At 34.5% G+C, this 15,007-nt stretch overlaps 1 pseudogene; it reads left to right on the plus strand.

Moving 5' to 3' along the window:
* The first annotated feature begins 10,875 nt into the window (after window positions 1-10,875).
* On the plus strand, window positions 10,876-12,259 carry LOC114236555 (EH domain-containing protein 1-like; annotated as a pseudogene).
* Window positions 12,260-15,007: the final 2,748 nt, after the last annotated feature.

The raw sequence follows: 15,007 nt of genomic DNA on the forward strand, positions 1-15,007 counted from the left end.
AGGTAAGCTATTTTAATTTTTTTTTTTTTTTTACTTTAAGCTATCAACAGATGGTCTCTACATTATAGAGACCAATCTACTTCACTCTACCAATTTAAATGTTAATCTCACCCAAAACACCCTCACAAAAACACCTAGAGTAATGTTTGAACAAATATCTGGCCACTTTGCGGCCCAATTTGACACGTAAAATTAACAAACAGTGTGTCTATAATTGCATTTGCATTGTGCATATAAGGTTTCTGCCTATTATAAAAATGCTATGATTATTTCAATTATAATGTTCATGTCACATTTAAAAATCTAGGGGAAGAATCTCAAGGCCATGTAAGAATATAGAATAACCATATCTGGAATCAATTGTGGAGAAGGTCAAGAAATAATTGAACAATGAATGTCAGTGGCTGAGTAGAAATACAGCTCAACCATGAATCAGAGGAAAAATGTTCCTATGGTCAGAGAGAAGACAAAAAACTGTTCTTGGAGTGATTGTTTTTATACATTAACCCCCAAATCCAGTGATTTAATGCAATAGGAGTGTCTTTCTTACTCATGGGAAGTCCAAAATGGGTTTGTCTGATGAATATGTGGTCTTATAAATGGTCTTTCAGGTACACAGGTCCCCTCCCCAGTTTGGTCTACCCTGCTTCAGAACTCTGAATCCTCTGAATTCAGCCAGCATGTCTGATAAAGAAGGTAGAAATAACACATGGGAAATATTTGGGGCCAGGCCTGGAAGTCATCTGTGTAACTTCTGATGACTTACTTGCCACAACTGAGTCACATGACCACACTAACTGCAGAGAGCCTAGGAAAGGAAATCTGGCTCTGTCCAGAAAGAAAAAAAATGGTTTGGAGAACAAATGGGCAACCTCTGCCACAAATGAGAAGCAAACCACTGCTGATTTTAAAGCGATGAATCGAAAAATTGAGGTAAAAAGACCAGAGGGTCTTTTCTGAAATCTGTGTGCATGGTATATTGCCTTATCTAAAGATAATACAATGAACAAATTCAAAATTAAAATTTATCCCTTGAAAAATGATTCTCATTCATAAAGTATATAATTCTCTATTATATATTTCTTCAAATAAAGACATTTTATAAAAATTTGTCAATAAATAGATGAATTAACATAATAAAAACAAACAATATTCCTTAAGATATATAATAAATGGTCATGACATTTGCCCCCATAGTTTATGCCTAAACTTTAGCAGTAATATTTTTAACCCCGAGTCAACAGAAAAAAAGAAGTTATGAGTTAGATTCTGATTAAAAAAAAATCTTCCCCAAAACCTATGAGAATCAATAGGGGTTGTAGAAAAAAACAATAAATACACAAAACTTTTTGGGTATCACTGAAGTTAAGAGAAATGAAAATTAAACTACCCAAAATATGATTTTGCTATTAGAATTTGAAAAGACAATTATGAAAATAAACATTGAGCCTGAAGGGCAATTTTTAAAGGTAAATATTAATTCTGAAAATTAAAGAACAAGGACATAGATAGGTAGAAAATTGAAATAAAAGTACTATCATCTTCCTCAGCCAAATTCTTACCAAAATAAGATTTAAATTTTGCATTTATGTATATGTGTGTATGTATGTTTGTTAGTTGTTAGTTTGTGCAAGTGTGCTTATATGTATATATGTACTCTATATATATAGTAATTAAAATATGTGACTTTAAGCTTAAGTAACTATTACTCATGTTAGCTATAGTCTGGACTATAGCCATAATGAATAGCTTGATAAGTGCTTAATAAGCTTATGATATTATCACCACATATTATCCAGTATAGAATATCCTCTTTAAACAAATATTCATAATAAAAAGGTATTTTAGGTTTATTTAGACATAGATACTAAGAATATATCATTTTAAAATTAAATATATGGTCAATGAGAAAATAAAACGGTTAAGGTTTTTTAAAATACTTTTCCCACACAGTATCATCTCTTTCCAGTAAAGAGTCATGAGAATATAGCAGTTTTTTGAGTGTTTTCTCTTTAAGGGCTTCTTCCAAAAATCTTCAATATTTTCCCAAATTGTTGACATCCATTTTTATATTTTTGATGCTTGTTCTTAATCGATGTTTCCTGCAAGTGAACGTTTTCACCCAACAACTAGGACTCATGTGCCTGCTTTCACTGTTTCTTAGTTTGTTGACTAAACTGTTGAGAGTTTACAGTTGGGCCGTCATACCACCAAGAATAACAGCCAAGTTGGCACATGCTGGGCTGATAGCAATTTTAAATGTCATTGATTGTCAGACAGTTTCAGTGATATTGAAAAGTGTAAAAAGTAGATTTAACATAGTAATATTAACTTCTTGAAAATGAAGAGATATAGTCACATGAACAATTTTTCCTTTCCTCCAGTCAGTTTATACTTTATTAATACAGTTTAATGATAGGAGAGAAATTTATAGTAAAGTGTACATAGAATCAGAACATAAGGCCACTTTCCATTTTGCTGTTAGATATGATGCTTTTATAAAAAAAGGTATAATTCAAATTATATATTGATGCTTTATAGGATCAACCACACTGCTAGTTAGAAAGTATTACATTCCAGAAGGTTCATCGTATTTGGTTACATGAAATAGTTTGTACATGAACAGATTCTTTTTTCAATGATTGTCAGACAAAGTTTTGTATTTAAAAAAAACGTATATTTGAGTACTTGCTATATTCTGAGATGTGCCTAGGTGTATACATATAAAGATGTGTTAAATTTAATTTCCGACTCTAAAGTATTTATTAGAAAATTAAGACAACAAGAAATAATCAAGTAAAAGTGCAATAAGGAATGCCATAATTGAGAACAGAACACAGTGCAATGAGTGTGAAGAAGAAAGAATAATGAATCATCAAGATATACAAACATTTTTAGAACTTGAATTTGTGTGACTTTGTTTAAGAGGGAACACCAATGGATAAGGCTATTCCAGCCAGATGAAATAGTATGAGCCAAGACACAGAAGTATGAAACTATTTGGACATTAAGGACAGAAGTAGCTTGGCCCTGCTGAAATTATTCACTGCATTTACAGAAATGCTATATTAGTAAAAATTATATTATATATCCATATAAGATGTTATATATCCATGTAAGCATGCTAAGAGTTTTAAGCTTCATCATTGGCACATGATGCAAAAATAAACCTTTGCTGGTATTGTGAAAAATAGGTTAAAGGTAAAAATATTGAAAGTTGACCAGTTATATTGCAAAAAGAGCCTAAACTCAAGATGATGAGGTTTAATTAACATGTTAAACTTGGCTATAGATGTTAGAAAATAAAATGGGGAGTCATGGAGAAGGTAAAATTGGCAATTAACTAGGAAACTGGTTAAGAAGGAGAAAAAAGTTAATGAATAAACCCCATAATCAATGATGAGATTTTTTTAAAAGCTCAATTTAAGACACCTATCTCTCTATAGATAGATGATGATAAATAGATATTGATAGGTGATAAATAGATAAGTAGAGAGATAGATATATGTATAGAGCTATCATATACATGTGATATCATATATATAATATCTATAACATATATGATATATTATATATGATATATATATTTCATATATGTATGGCCAGAGAGAAAAAGAATAGTCACTAGTACCTTTCAATCTAGCATGCCTTAAATATTAGATATTATTAAGAGACTGACATTATTTAAAGCCATTAAGCTTAAATAAAATGAGTTAATTCATTTTTTTAAACATTTTTATTTTATCACTATAATTCTCCATGGTATCACTTCAAGTTGTTAAATCTAATCAGTCTATTTATTTACTGTCTTGAAGTAAGGCTTAATGTAATTATTGTTCAATAAGTAGTTTTTGACATAGTAAGTAATAGCAATAGTAAAAATAAGATTATCTAATATTTTTTCACAAATAAACAATGACTCTATTATTCCTGAATCATTTACTACTACAGAAATAACATAGAAACACAGAAAAGGCAGATAAAAGGATGCCAAAGTACCAAAGTATTTTAAGGTAAATAGTAACAAATACACAAAATTTGCTAAAATTATAAAGAATAAAACATCGCTAAAAGGACAATAAAATGGTACGGACATTCCTACAATAAGAAAACTCTCTACATAAAACTATTAATATGATTGTGCTTGGCTTCTAAAATGAAAAATAATCAGAATATTTCATGTAACAATTGCCTGCAAGAATTTTCTCTCTGAAAATCTCTAACATTTTTAAGTCTCTCAAATTATGTAATCAATCAATGCAAACATTATTTTTGAAACTATCATTTTCCCTTAGAGATAGCAAATGCTTTGAAGATAAAAGGACAATGTATTTAGATGGCTTATAAAAAGAAATCTATTTCCAAAGACATTCTTCACATTCTTCTTAATATTTGTCTCTAGGTAATTTTATAATTATCTCACAATTGATGTAAAAATGAGATTTTGATGTGAAATTTTTCATATTTGACCACATACTTTGCTTTTTTTTATACTTATTGATAGTTGGATAACAATACAGTAGAAAATCATACAAGGCAGTGCTGGAAATCTATGTTGCTTGAACTGAAGATTTATTGATAAGACATTGCATCATAATTTGTAAAAGATAGAGAATCACATTGTAGTGAATAAGATTAGTCCTCTGTGCTGTTGAAATAATCAGTAAGTGAGGTAAACCAGAAAGGGGATGAGGACAATTCCTAACCCCACACATCATTTCTATTGATTATACCCAGATCTTACATTAGTCATGATATGTGCCTGCCCAGGTATCCAAAGATTAGATTTGAATCCAACTTCCTCTTATGTCCATAGATTTCCATTTATCATCAGCAACCAACATAGTGCTCCAAGAGTAACTGAGAATTTTCAAGTGTTCTTCAAATGTCCCATAAGTTAAAAGACAAGCTAAAGATGCTCAAACTTCAGCTCTAGCCCAAGCTTTAGGTAAACATATTTCAGAAGATATGTATCATTCCCTTAAAAATCAACCATAAATTAAATAACCCATTGCTGGGTGTAAGACTACCATTAAAAAGCAAATGTAGCAAAGTTATCATTAGATTTATTGACCTTTAAATAATGTAAAGTTTGAACCACTGAGTTTTCTTATATTTCATTTTTTCTAGGATATTCGTGTGTAACAAATCCATAGTCTGCTATAATCAGAAACCACTGACAGGCCTCCTCGAAAATATTAATTTGTAAGCCACAATAATGAACCTCTGGCTGAAGTAAAACCACAAGAAGCATTTCCCCATAGATTCAGAAGAAATAGGAGTCACTCCTGAGGCTCATTTGTGCTGCATTCTTGCTCTAGGCACAACATGGTAATAAACTCAGTTTTGATTACAACAGAGGTGTGTCCTTGGTTGCCCCCTCTTGGTGGACTCAATAATATTATAGTACTCACATGTGAGACCCCTTTACTTCCAGCTGTTAGAGACCACCTAGCTTGTTACAGTGAAATACTATGCTGAATATAATCTCAAAGTTTTTCTTGAACCCTGTGCTGTTGTTTATTTTTATTCATAAGATTAAGTATATAATTTAGGAATCTGATCAGATTATGTCATCTTATGTCCCTGAGTGAAACCTGGCCTATATCTTTATTTTCTATTATTGTTTCCCTTTTATATTTGTAGATTTTATTGTTGCTAATAAGAGAAAGTGGCAACAGGTAGGGGAATATGCTCAATAAACCTAACAATGTGAATTAGCCCTGAAGGCCAACATGTAGAATGTCTCAAAACACTGGTGAGCTTTGGACAAATTTGCCTTGGGTCACTACTCAAGACCTCATATGGACTCTTTTCTCTTTGTCTCCCTGAGAATCAATTTGTTTATTCCATCTACCAGGAAGTGCAGCAAGTAAGGTTTACTGATGGCAACAGCTGGCATTTGGTCAGGATATAGACACCCAGGATGTAAAAGCAGCATATTTATTTCCAACTATCTCAGCTCTCATAGGTTGTCCCAGTGGAATCCTCATCCCCACCCAGGGAAATTCATGCTTCATCCATGTACTCTCACCATAGACCTAAACAGCATTTGTATCTTTTGAAATTGTACACTTTTACTAAACACACTTACCTGGACCAAGAGTCAGAGAAGCTGAAGGAAGATCCTAGGGAAGGTGGAATATTTTAAGGGTCAGCAGCTGTATCACGTTAATAAGATGAGCAAGTAATTAAGCAGCAGCATGTGTGATATACAAAATGGCTGTTGCTTCACTTCTGTCTTTCAAATACAATCTACCCTCCATATCCACAGACTCTAGGGTTCCACATCCAAGAAGTCAACCAACAACACATTGAAAATTTTGGAAAAAAAAATTCCAGAATTTCCAAACATCAAAACTTGAATTTATAGCACTGGCAATTATTTACATAGCATTTACTTTGTATTTACAACTATTTACATAGCATTTACATTGTATTAGGTACTATAAGTAGTCTAGAGATATTTTTAAATATATGAGGATATACATAGGTTATAGACAAACACTACGCCATTTTATATAGGGTATTTGAGTATCTGAGGATTTTGGTATCCTCGGGGGTCCTGGAATCAGTCCCCCACAGACACTGAGAGATGACTCTATCATGCACAAGAATCTCTCTTATGACCCATCTTAATGGGAAATTAGTAGGAAAAGGATTTCTGGGAAAGGCAGTTTGGCCTAGCCAAATGGACATATTATAAAGGCACCCAAGTATGTTTTATTGTTATTTAGTATGTTAAAATATCTGTATTGATTAAATGTGTTTGTTTTCTACTTATTTAAAAACTTCTAACATTCTATAAATATATAGATTTGGTAAATTTCTAGGAATTATTCCCTTAAATTAATATGAAAATATTCAGAGAGAGTAAATTTGTTATTAAATATAAAAATTTGCCAATTGTTACAATATTTCATGGAATAATTATGGGGGGTTTCAGACACTTTATTGATTATGGTTCAACTATTTTAATCTACATACAAGGATTATTTTGGCTTTCTGTTGCTTTTTCTTCAAACATTGTCATTTTTTTTTTGCAACTGATATTTCCTGGAAATACAACAAATCCAATTATTTAAATTTTTATTTGTGAAAAATACTTTGTCAAGTACAAAGATTAATTAACCAAAGCAATGTCTTTGCACAATTATCTCCCTGACAGTAAACTGTTTGAATTATGTTGTCATGATCATATTAGCTAGATAGGATTTAATTTTTAGACAATGATAAATATATTCCAGGAATACAACAATAATAATGCATACATATGTTAATTGGTGAAAGAGTAAGTATAAATGCATATGTTTTAAATTAATTTATTTTCTGGGTTCACTTACCTTTCCACAATAGCTTATACTTAATTTGCATTATGTTCTTCTATGTTTACATCCAGGCTAGAGTCTACATGTTCCTGAAAAATTAAATATTTTGTTGCATTAACAATGTCAAGTAGAGTTAGACTCTGCTGTTAACACTTGTTATTATGTAGGCAATCACTAAGCATACAATGATTTCATAATGCTATTATGTGTTTCTATGGTGATAAAGAGCTTGCATTGATAGACAAAAATAGTTGAATAAGCGATGGTGTTTCTTGCATTATAAAATCTGTTACCATTATCTGTATAACTCCTTAATTCCATACGTTCATCCTAAATCTTCTCCAAGTACATGAAACCTTAAAATAGACTTTTTTGTGAAACTCCATAGGCTCTGCAGCTGGTTAATTTGTTCATCTCCAGTAGTGCTAAAATAGACCAGTGACACCTAAATGCACTCTCTGGCATACTGTGAGAGTGCTAACACATCAATTATACATGTCTCTGTTAAACTTTCCTGGAATTATGTGTCCCAGGAAGCTAATTTATAGGACTAAAGGATTTGATATAGGTGTCGATTAAGCTGAATTTGGATTTCCCATAATTGGCAAATGTTAATTGAAATGTGCTCTCATTTGTCGGTATAGTCAGTACCAGTCTTTAGTATATTAATTCTACAGTTTTCCTCATTTCTCTTCAACATTTCACTAATAACTTTTATATGAAGTTGAATATGGTGTTGTATAGTGACAATTTTTCTCTCATAGAAGACTGTAAAAGCTGGTGTATGTGATAATTTTACTGGAAAGGAAAGAGTGCAGCTGTTTATGGCATTGGAGGACAATGTACAATCCTGCATTATTCCAACCACCCTTCTTCCCATGAATTTTTTTGGGAACATTACTATGCCCTGGGCCAGTGTCTGAAATTAGAAACGCATAGTTTTCTGGTTATCTGGACTGTAGCGTAAGGCTGAAACTCAAAGTTAAATACAGACTTGCTACTCTTAAAAAACTCCAATATATTTATATATATATAATATATATTTTTATGAATAGAAAGGCTCTATTTGATTTTATATTAATTATATAGCTAATGTATATAATTATATAATTAATGTAATTTTATATAATTAAATATAATTAACATATATCATATTTGATATTATTATATAATTAATACATAAATCCTGCTTTATCCAAACATTTAATGATATTTTTCACTCTACTGGGAAAATATTAACATTTCACGAGATATTTCTGTTTTGGGATAAATATTAAAAATAATTGATGTCACTTCAGGGCTTAAATGGGAGAAAATTAACCGAATCTTATGGATCAATGAATTCAAACCTTATTAACAACCATGTGGCATTAGTACTATTAATATTCTCATTTTATAGAGAGGGAGAGTGAAACAAAACGTGGCTAACTTTGGATCTGGGCCTTTACCAACTTCTTTCCATTTCTTTCCAGAAAGAAGAAAGTGTGAATTTTAACCATTATTAACTAGGGACTACTATCAATATCTCAGTGCAATACTGACTCCCTAAAAAAGGTCACCAGAAAACTTATTGATTAAGCAAACTAATTTTTAGACCAGTGCAGGTATGGAGAACACTGCCTTGACTGAATCTTAGTGCATCTCAGAAGGGGAGGATACATACAGAATTATCAGAGTCTGGGGCCAACTGGTTTAAAGCAAGTCTTTCATTGTGAGAAGCTCATTGGGGCTGGAAACACTTTTCACACAAAAGTTTAGGATTGTAGGCACAGGCAGGAAATGGCCTTAATAAGTGAACTTGTCTGATAACCAAACTGCTTGCCCAGGTGAGCAAAATTTTTCCTTTTATAAGAGCTATTTGCCTAAATAAGCAAATTATGTTATCATATATTGGCTTACAGGATTTCCTTGAATCAAATACAATATCTACCTACTGGTTTCTAGCCCTAAATTCATGAGCAAGAATATCTAGGGACAAAGTCAAGACAAGTTAAAATGGTAGGAGGGGTGGGGTTCAGTTCTTAGTTAAGATTCCTAGGCTATGTTAATGCAAGTCAATTCTCAATACCTTTCTTGGAAAAGAAAATTTCTCATCATATCATATGAACAAGTTATACGTAGAAAAACTTGTGGGAAATCTTTGTAAAATATGTGCCAGCTTTCTCTTTGGTGCTTAAGTTCAGAGGAAGAACAGATCATTGATCTTGTGTCAAATAAAAAATCCTGCTTCCCTCCCTCACAGTTACTAATCCCTGTTGTGGATAATTGTCCAATGTGGAAATAACTCCCATTATCAATCTAAGACTGTTCTAATACAATAGCCACGAGCTACATATAACTATTTAAATTTGAACTTTGATTAATTCAAATGTAGAAGGCAATTCCTCAGTCATCCTAATCACATTTCAAGTGCTTAATAGCTACCTGTGGCTAGTAACTAGCATGTCAGATAATCCAGAATTGCAGGACATTTCTATCATTAAACAAAGTTCCATGGCACAACTTTGATGAAAGATAATTCTTCATGTTCTGAGAGTTGATTCAGAATATATTCACCTTTAACAAAACATAAATGTCATTTCAGGGCTTTCAGAACAATAGTCTTATTTATGAATAGGGTTAATGCAAATTGTCACGTAGTGGCATTTCACATTAATTATTATTTTTCATGTGAATGACAGCATGTTTTGCATTCCAATTTTGTATCAAACTCACATTGGACCGTCAATTTTTCATTTCATTATTTTTTGATAAAAAGCTATTAGGGGCAGTGGGAAATACTTTTTCTCTTAGTGGTTCATTGAATGTTCATTAGATATTTATGGGCACACTAAAAATAATACCACTGAGTCATTTCTGGGAAATGCAAAAATACACAAGAAGAATCCCATCATGTGCTATAAAACTTTAATGTATATTAAAATTAAACACCTATGACTTCATAGCTTTACTCTATTCCATGATAGAAAAACAAAAGAATTTCATAAATGAGAGCAAGACATAAGTAGTTGATTCTACTTGATTAGTTTCTTTCAGAACAGAATAATTTAGTTGGAAGTATAAGGAAACAAACTATTTGATCTTTTGCTGTGAAACAGTCCATCATTAACTAAACTTGAGCATCTTGAAGTTCCCATGTAATGTGTGTCCCAACACAGACCATCTGATAGGGCAGTAATGGCACTTTTTGGTCTGAGTCTGGGCTAATACATTATTACAAGTTCCTTTTTAAAAAAGAAATACTTTGAGGTAGTAAATTACCAAACCTTGTCTATTAAACATCAATGGGTAAAGTATAAATTAAGAAATAAATGCAGTAAATTATGAATTGTCTCATATATACAAGTGTGTTTTCTTATTTTCTAACTGGTTCTTAAGGTAATTTCACCTAGTTATATTCTTACATTTTGAATAACAGCCCCATAAATTGAGTCTCTGAACATTTAGTCACGTCTTCTTTGGTCTTGATCTTCTCAATAAAAACACCTAACTCGTACTATCTCTCTAAGTTAGTGAGAGTAGAGATACCTCCCCCTGGCAACACACAATGTGCTTCAAACTGGTAGATGTCACAAGATCAGACAGATGCATTTACCTTGTTCTTTTAAGGTAAATCCTCCAATCCCCTATTTAAAATCTCCTCAGCCCCAGCCGATTATCCGCAGAAGAGAGGCGCCTGCGACCGACCCTGCGGTGCGCACGCGCAGCGCACGCCGTCCCCGCCGCCGGCCCGCCTTGGCTCTCCGCCCTCTTCCGGCTCTCAGCCAGCCATCTGACCAGCCACAGCCAGCCGCTTCTCTGGCAGCACGTTCAGCTGGCTTGGCAAGAATACTCGCCACAAGAAGGAGCCAGAGCTCTTCTAAATGGTGGCCGAGGGGCTGAGGTCACTGTATCCCCCGGAAGCTGCTGCCCCTGGAGGAGCAGTAAGGCTCCCACGAGTTCCATTCCCCGCCGCTGGAGGACTCCGACGCCGACTCCGGCTCTGACCGTAGCCCAGGCTACTCCTCGTGGGCCTGTACAGTATGCGCAAAACCACCTTCAGGAGGCACCTGATGAAGAAGGGCTTCCTGGGAATTCGTATAGGGCCGAGCACACCACTGACTCCTTTTTTCGCCACCAAACACAGCCTCGCCGAGGATGTGGTGCTCGGCGACACCTGCTCGTTGTGACCTCTGTGGCACCACTTCCACAAGCTCAACGTCTCCGGTACAGATTCCCCAACAGGTTCATGCGTGCCCAGCTGCCTAGCCCAGTGTTGGACAGCATACACATCCTCGGCGCTCCCGGGATTCTGTCTGGAAAGAAAGCACCTCAGGAGAGGTTATGACCTTGTGGAGGGCCTGGAGTGGTTCACCAAGCGTATGGACCGCATCATCCTGCTCTTTGACGCTTCTGAAGTGGGTATCTCCAAAGAGTTCTCAGAGGTCATCAAGGCCCGGAGGACAAGAGATGCATTGGTTGAAGTTCCAGGCCTTGAAGCCCAAGCTGCTGGACATGATGGATGATATTCTGGTCAGTGACACGCCCGGATGATGGCATGGTGTGCCGGGCCAGGCTGTGAAGGGCCGTGCCTTGTATTGCTCCAGAATAGGCGCTTGGGGCATGACTATGAGGGGCCTGGTGAGGACACTGATGACGTTGAGTGGGTGGTGGACAAGGAGAAGCCCACCTGCAACGAGATCTACATACTGTCACCTTTCAGCAGTCAGATCATGAGTACCAATGCCAAGTAGGAAATGGTGAAGTCCATGCGGCCCCGTACGTTGCCGGGGGAGGTCTGGAAGCTGGCCGATGTAGACCAGGACGGGCTGCTGGGAGACGAGGAATTTGTCCTGGGCAACCACCTCGCCAAAGTCAAGCTCAAGGGCCACAAGGTACCCACTGACCTGCCCCCTTGCCTGATCTCATTCTCCAAGCAGAAGCACCAGTGACCCACCCCGCTCCCCCCCACGCCCCCCCATGCCATCTCAGCACCCGGCCAGGCAGAGACTGAGGAGGGGAAGGGTCACCAGTTCTCAAGGACCCTAAAGACTGAGTGGATGTTTCCTCAGCTTTTGAAAAAGGTAAGAAAAAATAATTTTTTTTTATAGGATAACAGTACTGATAGGATAACAGTATTGATATCTATCTACTCCTCACTTGAAATTAGTTTACTGTGAGCCAGATACTCCATTAAGCACTTTAATATGTGTCATGCCTTTTCATAATTACCAAGGCTCAATGAGAAAACTTATCTCAAACGCTGGTTATAGGATTTTTAATCTCAGTAAGACGCCATAACTTTCTAAAGAGTTTATAGCTAATACATAATAGAACTGTAACTTAAATCTGAATTTCAGGTATCTTGATTTCCAAAATAATGTTTTTCTAAAAAAAGTTTTAGTTGTAATATACAAGTGCAGGAAATTTTTTTTTTTGAAGATTTACTGCTATGTTTTATTCTAAGTTTTATAGTTTTACTTCTTACATTTTTTTTTTCTTTTTTGTAACATCTTTATTAGAGTATAATTGCTTTACAATGGTGTGTTAGTTTCCGCTTTATAACAAACTGAATCAGCTATACATATACATATATCCCCATATCCCCTCCCTCTTGCATCTCCCTCCCACCCTCCCTATCCCACCCCTCTAGGTGGTCACAAAGCACTGAGCTGATCTCCCTGTGCTATGCGGCTGCTTCCCACTAGCTATCTGGTTTACATTTGGTAGTGTATATTAGTCCATGCCACTCTCTCATTTCGTCCAAGCTTACCCTTCCCCCTCCCCATGTCCTCAAGTGCAGGAAATTTAATATCCCAAATCTATTTATCAAATAACTATCATTACCTCCATAATTAAGTGTTTTCTTATCAAACCATCAAAACAATCTCCTTACCTTAAGCAGTTCTGCATGCTTGATGTTTTCTATAATTAGTTTTGCTGTTTGGGAATTTAATGTAAACGTGTTTTCTTGTGCCTGGCTTCTTTCATGCAACATAATGTTTTTGAGATTTTTCTGTGTTGCTGCATGCATCATGGTTGATCCTTTGTCATTGCTAAAAAAAAATTCATTGCATAAGTATACTTCCATCTGTTTATCCAGTCTCCCGTTGATGGATATTTGGGTTGCTTCCAAGTTTTGGCTACTGTAAATCATTGGTTATTTGGGGCTGAAGATGGGTGAGTTTGATTGCTAACAGGCATGAAGGAACATTTGGGGTGATGGAGTTAGTTATGCAAGTATATACATTCAGGTGCATTTTAATGTGTGTAAATTTTATCTCAGGAAACTGAATAAAATATCTGTTTTTCATATGGAAGAATGAGCTGTAACACAAATATGACTGCTCCACCACTTTTCTTCAAGCACTTCAGTTATTTCCTAATATTCTTCAGGAAAATATCAAGCTTCACAGCATTTATACAGTGGCTTCTCTGATCTGATTAACTCACAATTGCCTATTTTACTTTCTAACTACCCACCTTTCTAACTTGATCTTCTTACAATACCTTCATGTTCAAATAAAAAATATGTTTACTTTCCTGAACATGTTACAGTAATTTATGTCTTTATACACTTCCTGAAATGGCTTTCTATTTTATTCTATTATGTGATTTGTTTTTTTACTGCACCCAATTACACAACCCCCCACACACCACAGCATCAGCGTCACCATCAACGCAGCAAACACGATCCACAGCTCTTATCACTCTCCACTCTAAGTAATTATAAATCACACTTCAGATTTGGATCACGTGTCATCTCTGTAAATTCTGTGGTTAAATGACTGTGGTTTATAATCTCTGCTCCACCATCCACAAGCTGTGGAACAATGGAAAAGATATCAAACCTTTCTAATCCTGATATTCCTCATTACAAAATAAGGATATAGCAGAATAGCAATAATTATAGTGATAGTAATTGATTCACATGGTGATTCCCATGGAGGATTAAACAAGAAAAGGAATATAGGTAGTTCATCTAAATGAATGGCATATGACAAACATCTACCTATGTTACTGCAATGCATTAAGTTGGATGAATTATGTCTCCTTTAGCTACTTTATTACCTTTACTTTCTTAAAATTTATACAACAGTATTGAAATTATCTCATACTTTTTCATATAATTATATTTTTATAGAGATTTAAACATTTTAAATAGATATAATTTTATACACCAAGTTACTGTCACAGTGTTTGGTAAATAGTAATATCTAAAATAGTTTATTGAATTCTTTCAATTGAAATAAGGAATACATATTTTAAATACAATGCCTTCCTTATAGCTAAAACAATTTGAATGATTTTTTTGGCTTCATTACACAAGCATATGGTGGAAGGTACTTTCTGTGTACGCCTAAACCCTCTTTTTCACATCAATCTGTCATTGTTTTATCACATTTTCATGTCATAAGTACTTTGGAGACTAACTTTTTCTCCTCAAATAAACTTATTTCTTCAACACTTATTTAGCATTTGCTTTAAAGAAAACCTAATCTTATGTGAGAGAATTTCCTTTGAGGTCAACAAAATTCATTGTACTGTGAATTTTCCTTAGTTTGATTTTAGCTAGCAATAAAAATATTCTAATGTTCACATAACATAGAGAATCCAGCTGATCTTTCCTCTTTTCTAGAATAAATTAGTGAATTGGAATCTAATTAAAGTATATTGTACATATCTCCACAAGGAGTTCC

Source organism: Balaenoptera acutorostrata, chromosome 2 (genome assembly GCF_949987535.1).
Source record: "Balaenoptera acutorostrata chromosome 2, mBalAcu1.1, whole genome shotgun sequence".
Taxonomy (NCBI): domain Eukaryota; kingdom Metazoa; phylum Chordata; class Mammalia; order Artiodactyla; family Balaenopteridae; genus Balaenoptera; species Balaenoptera acutorostrata.